Genomic DNA, 11,391 nt, shown 5'->3' with positions numbered 1-11,391 from the left:
CTAGAAGGAGGAGGGGAGAGGGAGGGTCCCCGGCCAGGGAGCCCCGGAGGCACAGGCCAAACCCCAGCTGGGAGCCACATGTTGCCAGGACCCCAGCAGCCACCGCTGAGTTCCTTCCTTGGTTCTCACCAGGAGAGGGAAACGGGCCCAGTCTCTTGAGAAGCCTTCCCTGGCCGTCTCCAAACCCAGGAGGGTCCCTAGTCCCTCGGGCGAGGATGCTGTGACCCACACTTGCCTCGATACCCTGCCTTCCCAGGGGCCACATCCGTACTGGCCAAAGTCGCATGAGACAGGTGGCCCTAGAGCAAAACGCTTTCTAAGACAGTGTCCAAGAAGAACCTCAAGACCTTCCCTGCAGCTCTGGCCTCATACGAGATTCCCACTCTCGCCAGACCCCATGTCAGATTCTTTGTGTGGGAGGCAGGCCTGCGCCCTCCGCCCTACCACAGGTCTTTGGACCAGCACGAAGCTCCATCTGCTGCTGTCACAGCTGGCAGCCATTTCACAGGAGCCATGGCCTGCCTGGGGTGTCCTTCTGTGGGGGATCTGTCCAGGCTGTGACACCCACCAGCTCCCCACTCTATATAACTCAGGGCTGCATTCCCTACAAAACATCCCACCCCACACACACACATACAGTGTGATTAAAGTAAAATTCCATCATATAAATATCTCCATCAAGGAATCATACAGGGAAGGCCCAAGTGGCCGTTGGGAACAGACTAGGGTGTTAGTTTTTTAAACAGAGGCCTAAACAATTGTACCCAAGGCAGTGAAATACACAGCGGCGCAACAGCACCTCCTGGTGGTCACTTGAAGTGGTGCACTCAACAGCAGATGCCATCTTTCACCCACTTGCCAGGCCTGGCATTGAAGATTTCGTCTCCAAGGGACCAGGGAGGCCCCAGCTTGAGAGAGAAGGCTCTGATCAATCCAGGGTGCTACTTGGTAGGAGGTCAAGTAAAGGTCTTGATGGGGAACGAAGTGAAAAAATAAGATGTGAGGCTGGGGGATATCACTTTCCTCCATCTCCTCAGGCCCTGTGACCTCAGATAATGCAGAGCTGGCTCCATGGTTAAGTTCTGTGCTGGCAGCTTTAACCCCTCCTGTGGGCCGTCAGAGGGCTGACATCTCCAGGCTCCTGGGTTGCACTGCCGCCCCGTCCTTCGCCTCGTAGGGAAATACAGCACCAAAGATATCTTCATGATAGCGCTTCTGGCTCCTTTACGTAAAAACAGAGACCAACGTGTGAAGTCCAGGCTGGGATGAGCCCCTGGGGCTGCCCAGCTTCCCTGTCACATGGACCTTCATGAGCCATCTGTCTTCCCAACTGTCAGACTAAGATTGTGCTGGAATCTGGTTTAGAGCCTAACCCCGCTCAGCACCTGCTCTGGAGCGGGCCCTCTAACCATCTCCAAAGCTTTACTTGGCATTCCCATGTCCTGCCCAGCGCTCATCCCCTTCCCAAGATGCTCCAGGAAGTGTGAGCTCCGAGATAAATACGTTTGGGAAACGCTACGTCCTTGCTTTGCTCCCAGCCTTGAAGGGTCCCGACGCACAGCAGCAGGTTGAAGCCTCCCAGAAGCCTTGTAGTAAAGCAACGTGCTTGCCTTGGCTTAACTAAGCATGTCCCAGGCTATTCGACCTTGGAACCTTTTTGATGCCAAATATCTACCGACCCATTCAACCCATTTGGGGAAATGCCTGTTATCTCCTCACTGTTCTTCCAGCACACCAGCTTAACTCCCACCCCCGGGCCTTTGTCCCTGCTGCCCCCTCCAGAACAGCCCCGAGTGTTTCCTTCAGTATCCACGGGGCTCCTCCTCGCTCTCTCAGGTTTATTCTCAGACGCCGCCTTCCAGCTCTGCCTTCCCTGGCCACCCTATTTACAATTACACTCCCCAGCGTTTCCTGGGCTGTCTCCTGCTGTTTTTCTCCGAAGCACTACACCTCTTTCTTTTGGGTTTGTCAGCCCCAGAAGAATGTAAAAAATTTTTGCCTGTTTCATTTACTGCTCTATCCCTGACACATAGTAGGTGAACGTATGAATGTGTCTGAGGGAGAGTATGGAAGTGACAGTCACAGGCTTTGGAACCAGAGAAAGGCAGACTGAACTCTAGGCTCTCACTGCTGTGGACCCCGTAGGCCCCCTTCCCTCTGTAAAACAGGGTGCTTCCCTCATAAAGTCCTCGGCAGGACTGAATGAAATGCCACATGAAAATCCCTGGCAAGCACTTGGCCCAGTGTAAACCCTTGATAAATATCACTATTATCTTCATCAGTGAAATGCAAGCCCTTCCTGCTGCGGGGATGAGGGTGAGCAGACGCCAGCCTGGGTGTAAATAAGAAGTGTGAGGTTCACACGAGGCTGACGGGGGCAGCCTTGCTCTCCCCTGTGTTCACAGCCTTGCTTTGGCCACACAGATACTTTCTGAAAGGGGGTTTGGGGAGAGGCCAAGGAGACCCTCCTGCCCCCATTCCACAGACGGCAAAATGGAACCCATTCACCCGACTTCCCAAAGCTGCGACCAGTCCGGGATGTGCAGCGGGGCCTTCTGACAGCCCACCCAGCTCAGATCTCAGCCACTGCTAAGATTCTCTTGGGGTCCAGAACTTTTCTGGGCCTGACTCCCCTGGGTCTACCGGCCACCCCTGGTCCTGGCTCCAGTGGCCTGTGCCCTTGGCCAGGACCCTCAGCCCACACACCCCCTATTATTAAACCTTGAGCTGAAAGAAATAGTCCTCGACCTGCTCCTCATTCAAGTTCAGCTTGGCAGCCACCAGCTGCTTCAGGGTGTGGGCCACATCCCAGGCCATGCGCACATCCCCCCAAACATAGAGGTCTCCTGGCTCCTTGTGGAGCACACAGCACCTCGCTGGCCAGCTGCTGCTGCAGGATGTCCCGAACATAGACCTGAAACCAGAGGAAACGGTGGGTCCAGTTCCTGGGCACTGGCGACTAGGATTGCAGGCAGGCCTGCTGGCCTCAGGGAGGTGGGGAGAGGGCACTAAGGGCTGTGGAGTGAGTCCCCTCCCAGCCAGGACTTTGCACAGGGCCAGGCTCAGGATGAGGAGGAGCATAGATGCCCCAGGGGCTGGGCTGGGAGTAGAGAGATAAATGCTGGACACAGTCCTGCCCTCGAGGGGCTGACCGTCCAGTGGGGCTCCCAGACTGTCTCTGAATTTGCCATGCTTCAAAGAGGCATTAATAAAGGCAGTCCCTCCACACAGGGCTCTGCCTACACCCCAGAAAAGTGAGCCTCTCAATGCAGACTGTCCATCAGGTCCATGCAGGGTACAGATCCCGGGCTCCCCAGTGAGAAGATCCAGGAGTCAGTGAGGGACTCTCTGCTCCAGCTCCACACAGGATGCCCACTGGCCCCAGCATTGGGCACAAAGCACTGGGCCCTGGAGGTGCCCTGATGGGACAAATGTGTGAGGGCTGAGAGTCTACTCTGACCACCCCAGGCTCAGGGGGCAACGCGGCCTGGGGGCAGCAGAGCCCGTCTGAGGGCCATGGTGGAAGCATCGGCCGCCCTCTAGCCTTGCTGGGTTTGAGCGTAGCCAGCCTGGACCACCTCTCCCCAGGCAGTCACGTGTCCCAGCGGGCCTGCTGACGACCTTCAGCAGGCTGGGCTTTGGGATTAACCCACGTGTGACCTAGGGTAGTCCTGAACCTCTCCGGGCCTATCGCTTCTGCTGGAAGAGAGAGCATAATGCTCTTTACAGCATCACTCTGATGGTTGTGAACTATCCGCACTTCAGAGCTCAGGAGCTGAAGGCTCAGGGAGGCGAGGGGCCTGTGGGGACCCAGGGCTCACCCTGGAGCCTGTGTGTGTAATGCTTTACCTGTTTTGAGGCTGCATTTATCTTGGGCTTGCCAGGCAGGCGGGAGTAGGCTGTGTTCACGGCATGCAGCACCCCTTCTGGGCAATCTCCAGCATCTCCTCCCGGTAGAGTGGTCCTCACCTGGGCAGTGGCACCGGAACACCAGGGTCACGCGGCCTCCCCCGCACTCCTGTAGGAGTCCCGGGCTGTTGTTATCACGTTGGCCACCAGAGGGTGAAAAGGAAGACTAAGAACCACTGGATTCTCACCAAGGGTTGGGTGCTCTCCACGTCTGATCTCATTAAATTGTCCCAAGAGTAGTGGGACAGTGGAGTGGTGGAGGACTTGGACTCAGCAGTTGGACTACCCAGGTCCAAATCTCAGCTCTCCACTTACTAACAGTGTGACTTTCTGTGCCACCTGTAAAATGCACACAGTGCCTACCCCACATGGTAACTCATCATATACACACAAAAGGCTTGGTTTAGTGCCTGGTTCCTAGAGATCTCTCCCACACACCTCCTATTACCATTAACAACTCTGGGCTGTGGGTGTTCCCTCCCTCCTTGAACTGATGAGGGAGCTGAAGCTGAGTGGCTGCTCCAGAGCCTCTGCCCTGGGCTCTCCTTGGGTGTGGGACATGAGCACGGCCACAGTCAGGTGGATCTCCATGGGTGTGTGATCCCGGGAGGAGATGATGGAATAGAACCTGGGCTTCAGAATGGGGAGCTGGGAGACCAGGAAGCCAGCAGACACCTGCAAGGACGGGAACTCCTCCAGCACCTCGAGGAATGTGGGGCTGTTGGTGAACTCCCACTAGCTGTACTCTGAGGGCTGAAAGCCAAGGGTGATGTGAGTGATTCAGGGCACCTGCCCCACTTTGGGGGGAAAGGCTGTCACAACCCAGTATTCATTCACTCATTCACTCACTCAACAACCAAGTCCATGTGCCAGGCACTGTCCGGGGTGCTGAGACTACCAAGCTTGCAAAGAAATAGTTCCTGTCCTGGTGAAACTCAGTCCAGTACATTTATCTAACTTGTGTTACCTCCACTCTCAGCAACTCATGGGGAGGGGTCAAATCTGTAATGTAATTTATTTGGGGCAAGGCTTTGGAACCAATCAGACCTGGGTTCAATCTTTGCTGGATGCTCTCACTAGCTATGGAATGTCATCCCAATTACTTACCTTTTGTGAAACGAGGATAGTATTGCCTACCTTGTGGGGATGTTATGGGAATTAAATGAGAAAACATGTATCAAGTTAGTACATTGCAGCCACAAAATAATAGTGGTGGAGGTAGTTGGAATCAAGATAATTAGCTATCATCATGATGATAATAATGACAAGCAGTGCCTTTTGCAAAGACCTGAAACCAGATAGTTACAGGTGAGTTAATACATTCTCTCATTAACTTATTAATTCAGCTGTCCATCTGTCACTCTGTCCATAATGCCCATGTATCCATTAATCCACACCATCCATCCCCCAATATATCTTAAGTGACAAGTTTATTCCAGTTTGGGGGAAAGCAAAGACAGATAAGGACGGCTCCCCTTTCTAGCCAATGTCCAAGGCAGTGCACTCTGGTTGCATCCTGCAGACACTTGGAAAAACTCAGTTCACTCAACACAACTGTGTCCTAGACATGGGCCAGCAGATGATGCCTGGCTTCCCACCAGCCTTTGACAGGTCTCACTTTGGGAACCTGGGTGGATCCCTCTTGGAAGTTAAAGACCAGCTCTGAGCTCCAGCTCCCCACATGCTGGGACCCCCCACATACCCGCACTGCCCACCAGCCCTGATCTTCACCTGGCACAGGGCCTCCAGCCTCTGTCTCTCAGTCGCTTCTGTGGCCACCTGGGCCAGCTTTTGGAGCAGCAGCTGGGTTGGGGGGGTGGTGATGTCCAGGAAGTAGGTGAGGGCCTGGCTGAGTGAGCAGGGGGGCAGCCTCTTGTCACTGACCCAGTAGCTGCCTGGATGGGGAAGGAAGGTGTCAGGATGGAAAAGCAGCCCCATTCGGGATTCTCAGAAGGTAGCGAGGCCCCCAGGCAGACACCCCCTATTCTCCAGCTGCAGGGAAAGGAGGCTCTAAAGTCCTGGCTCTATGAGCAAAAGGCAGGAAGGAGGTGGCGCTTGGAGAAAGGACTGCCAGGAAGGGCTGATCACCAGCCCCCCAAGGGGCACTAAGTTGGCGTGGTCCTGATGAACTAACCATGTCCTTCTCTGGCCCAGACCCGAACTTTAGCAAGATACCCATTGGCGATCTACAGACTCACAATGACTAAATCCACCAAAGACTAATGGATACCTCACAGGCCAGTTGTTCACTCAGAGAAAAGCCCGTGACTGCAGTCCCCTGGGTGCTGTACCAAGAGGTGCTGGGTGAACAGAAGATGAGCCCAAAGGGAAGTCCCAGGGGGCAGCACACAGGGCAGTCATAGCACAGACCCTGGGGCCAGCAGACACGGGTTCAAACCCTGGCTCCCCACTTCCTAGGTGACCGAAGCCTCTGGGCCTTGGGTTCCCTCCGTGTGAAACAGATCTGATACCAAAACCTATCTTGCTGGGTTGGCATGAGCGCTGAATCAAACTGCGCACATGGTAGCTGGTGCTGTGCCTGGTACACAGATGCTTTCTAAATATTAGGTTAAAATATGAGCATGACATTATCTCCTCTGGAACAGAGTCCGGATGAACCACATCCATCACCCTGCAGTCACAAGGACGTCTGTCTCGTCCCCATGTCTCAGGTTCTCTCACTTTCTCCTGGACAGTGGGGAGCACTGCCAGGCTCTGCCTCTCTGATCCCACTTTCTTTTTTATTTTTTTGAGACAGAGTCTCTGTTGCCCAGGCTGGAGTGCAGTGCTGCAATCTCAGCTCAGTGTAACCTCCACCCCCTGGCTTCAAGCAATTCTCCTGCCTCAGTCTCCCTGAGGGTCAGGGATTACAGGTGTGCACCACCATGCCTGACTAATTTATTTTGTATTTTTAGTAGAGATGGGGTTTTGCCCTGTTGGCTAGGCTTGTCTCGAACTCCTAACCTCAAGTGATCCACCCGTCTCGGCCTCCCAAAGTGCTGGGATTACAAGTGTGAGCCACCATGCCTGGCTTATCCCACTTTCTGACTTTGGCCACTGTATTTAAGGGGATACACTGGCGGTGTCATCATCACTGGGGAAACTAAGGCCAGGGAGTCATGTCTTATGGGCTGGGACTGTTTCCACAGCTGCTTTCTCATAAGCTTTCACGGCCCACCCTCTCAGCAGGAAGGACAGGGATGGCTGTCGCTGGCAGGCCCAGACCTGGGCCCAGCCCCTCAGCCAGGTGGGGTGGCTGGAGGATGCCAGGCAGCACTGGCTACCTGGCCCAGGGCTCACTGCTTTCGTCCTCAGACTCCAGGCACACTGTCTGGTGGGGTGCAGGGCCTTCCACCACATGCTCCAGGATGCCTTGGACCAGGGCCGGCTGGTTGCCTGGGCAAACCCCAAGGTGCTCACCCAGCTGTAGTTCAGGCCTTGGCCATCCCCACAAGAAAGTTCCACCAGGGGAAGGAAAAAGAAGCCTCAGGTGGACTGGGCGCCATGGCTCACACCTATAATCCCAGCACTTTGGGAGGCCGAGGCGGACAGATTGCCTGAGGTCAGCAGTTCAAGACCAGCCTGGTCAACATAGTGAAACCCCTTCTGTAATAAAAATACAAAAATTAGCTGGGCGTGGAGGTGGGCGCCTGTAATCACAGCTATTCGGGAAGCTGAGGCAGGAGAATGGCTTGAGCCCAGGAGGTGGATGTTTCAGTGAGCCGAGATCATACCACTGCACTCCAGCCTGGGCAACTGAGTGAGACTCTGTGTCCAAAAAAAAAGAAAAAGAGGAAGAAGAAGCCGCCTCAGGTGACTGCAGAATTTCCTCCAGGGCTCCCTGATGGGCAGGCGAGATTCCCCAGGAAATGTGCCCTCCTTTCATTTTCCTGGCTGGTTCCACAAGCCTGGGCCGCCACCCTGAGCATGGGATGAGGGATCCCCACAGGCAGGGGTGCTCGAGAGGGCCCCGGGAGCTTCCCTCTGGGGAGGAGGGGACCCACCCCTTCCCAGCAGCCCTCTGAGCCCCCGAGCGCTTGGCCACAGCCTCTGCCTAAAGAAAGTATCCCCCTTGGAGACACATGGACATCAGAAGAAACCTTTCCTTGTTGCCAGGACAAACCATGTTCTTATTAGAACCAAGGCCAGTTTTCCTAATGCACGTGGGGAGGACAGCACGGATTAATGAAACCTGCAGATAATCCACAAGGCTCATTTCCCAGAGCTGGGAAATCTCCTTCTCTGCCAACACTTTTCCTGAAAGTTCTTCAGAATGAATCAAACAGTTTAAGTCTGTCTTGCACTCTCCTTTTACTGAAAGAGTTCAATGAGGAAGGAGAGGAAGTGGAGCAGGTGCTTAGTGTCCAAGCTGGAAAAGTGGCCGTGGTTAACCAAGACTAGATGTAGAAGCACAGGCAGCCACAGGTCCAGGTGAGCCCGTTCTACGATGGTGTGGCTGCTGATGCCAGCAGAGGCTCCTCTCCTCTCCCTTCAAAGACTGACTTCTTCTGGTCTTTCATTCATTAGAATAAAATCGACAGAGCATCATCCGTGAAGCCCTGCACTTTCCCTTACCTAGATGGCGGACTCTGTAGGTTCTGCCGAGATTTGAGCCTCATGGTGAACACGTTCTTGGCGTGCATGCTGCTGAGGGCTGCGAAGAACACAGAGACGGTGAACTGGCAAAGTGGCTCTGGAGCGTGGGTGGGAGAAGCCCCCACATGTCTGAGTCAGTGACACCTGGACACTACCCTTGCGGCATCCTGCTGAGGTGGCTGTTGGGGTTTTCTTTCCTTTCCTTTTATTCCAGTGTTTCTAAATCACAAATAAAGATCCTTGATCTGATACAGGGCAGCCGTGTTGCTTCTAGGTGTTGGGAAATTCAATTTAGGAACCTAAAAATGGAAAGTCCCAGGACATCTCCATGGCTCGGGATGCACAGGAGAGCATCGTTGACATTGGGGAGATCTTAAACATGTAGAAACCTTCAGGACTATCTTAGTCAGGGCACAGGGCACAGCACCCCGGGGTGCAGAGTGGAGAGTTCACCACTACAGCCTGGAATCACCTCTGCGATGCCCTCTTCACGACCCTTGGCTGCCTTCCCAGCTGGAAGACTGGGGCTCAGACCCCAACATGGCCATAGCCTAGCAACAACTTCACCTCCCTGAACTGCAATTTCTCCATCTGTGCCTTTCTCCCAGGAGTGTCCAGGCTCTTGAACACTCCTCTCCTTGACGTAGGTCTCCTTGACCATGGGCTCAGGGCTCAAACCACAACACAAACAAGCCCTGTGTCCTGAAATAAGCAGGTCCCTTTGCTGAGGTCCAAAGGCTGTGAGTCCTGCACGAGCCTGAAGTGGTGCAGGTCCCTGGTCACACTGGAGATGTAGAGCTTGGGGATCTGAATGTGCTGTTTGCCTTGGACATCAAACGTCTCACAGGCTGCCTGGAAGAAGCTGGAGCAGATGGGTGTTAATGGTTCCCTAAATGATGGGGCCAACCAAGTCACTAAAGAGCTAAGGAGATACTGAGTGGATCCAAAGTGGACCCGCCACTGTGTGGTGCCTATCCCCAGGCTCTCTATGGCTGAAACATACACAGTAGTTAAGAGGTGTCCTAGGTAGTCAGTGGGGGATAGACTTTAACCAGAAGCTCCCTAAGGGCACGGGGGTACCTGTGCCACCTTCTCCCCCAGAGTTGTGTGCACAGGGTGGAGCCCTTCTGGGGGACTGAGGGAGAGCAGCAGTGACCTAAGCCCTCAGGCCCGTGGCCCTGGCCCATGTCTGGGACCACATCTACAGGACCAGGGGCAAAGGTCATGGTACCCAGGATGCCCAGCACAGATGTCCTAGGCATGAATGCACCCTGTCATGTCCCTGCTGTGGGGCAGCTCTGGCTGGGAACTGACCTTGAAGGTTTGCACGGCCCAGCTGCAGAAGGCGTCCTCCTGCCCACTGAGCTCATCCTCTTCCCCTGTCGGGGTGAGCTGAGAGGCCCCCAGGTGGGAGCTTCTGGTTGAGGTCAGGAGTAAAGGCTCAGAACTGAGGGCACTTGCTAGAGCTGAAGTCAAACACAGCATACCTGCCCGAGGACACACAGAGACTCGTGTCCCATGTAAGCAGCACCTGGCACCCAGCACCCAGCACCAACAGCCTGGAGGGCCAGCCCTAGACTCTTCCTCTCCAGCTGGAGCATGGAGCTAGACCTCCTTCTGGTCCTCTTGATCCCCCAGCCTTGTCACCAACTCCTATGACCAGCTCATGCTTGGCCTGCAGACCTGTAAGAGGGACTGGGTTTCCGTGGCTTGACCTGTGACTCACTCCGAGGGCAAACCTCTGAGCCAGGGTCCCTCTGTGCCTGGTCAGCTCTGAGAAGACCCCGTATGCACACCCAGTTCCATCCCCTGAACCCAGACTTTGGGTACACAGGGCAGGGCTAGGACGTGTAGGAGGAGGGAAGAAGCTTTACCTGAATTTGTTGGTGAGCAGTTTTAACATGAAGAGGGATTTCTTCAGTTTCTAGATAGAGAGGGAACGACAGTGTTCTCAGACCAGGATGAAAAAACAAAACCACCACCAAAAAAACACTGTTTTCCCTTCTTCTGGAAACCCGGCCACAGCAGGCAGGAGATGGCTCCCAGCCCACAGTGAAAGTTGGTTTACATATGGGGCCACCTGGCCAAGGACCTGGTTGTCAGCTGACAAGTTTAGCTTCTCTCACCCCAGCTAAACTATAGCAACTCGTGTGGGCCCTGCCCTTAATGGGGGATCTGGAACAGCCTGGCCTCCTCCCATCCAGCCCTGGCAGAGGGGGCCTGCCTTATAGCAGGGCATCTCCAGAGGGCCTCCTAATGGGCCGTGATTCTCTTCTGGTTTGGAACCTGGTAGAAGCAACAGCAATTGGTCCTATGGTCTCTGAAATGAGGCTGGCTCTCCAGGAACCCAAGACGATCCCAGGAGGTGTGTGACCCAGCAGAACTAGCGTCAAATCCCAGGGTGAGTATTTACTCCCTTTTCATAATTTATTTTTTAGTTCTTCCCCTTCAATTACATTTTCATTCTTCTGAGCACTGGAGAGACAGTCTCGAATTGGTGCTAATAGACCTTTAATATCTCTCTCATTGCCTATTACTCTTTTTAAAAAACAAAGAAAGAGCAGGCCTTGGTTAGGGAATAGCATCTAACTACAATTCATTAATTTCATGTTGTTTTCATTGAATTTATGTTTTGCTGGCTTTCCATTTGTGAGACTGATACAAGTTTCCTTTAAACATGAATTCATAAATACAAACAGGTAGGCCATTCAGAGAAATATATAAAATATATCATAGGAAAGATGATACTCCCATATGGCAATAATTACGACAAATGACCTGAGTGACCCAGAGTGACCTGAGCACAGACTCCCAAACGCCCTCCGTAGGACGTCCTGCATCCCCCAGACCCTTTCCTAGATCCTCCCGTGCCTGACCACCCCCTAG

This window comes from Rhinopithecus roxellana, chromosome 19, assembly GCF_007565055.1.
Source record: "Rhinopithecus roxellana isolate Shanxi Qingling chromosome 19, ASM756505v1, whole genome shotgun sequence".
NCBI lineage: Eukaryota > Metazoa > Chordata > Mammalia > Primates > Cercopithecidae > Rhinopithecus > Rhinopithecus roxellana.
This window is presented reverse-complemented; position numbering follows the sequence as displayed.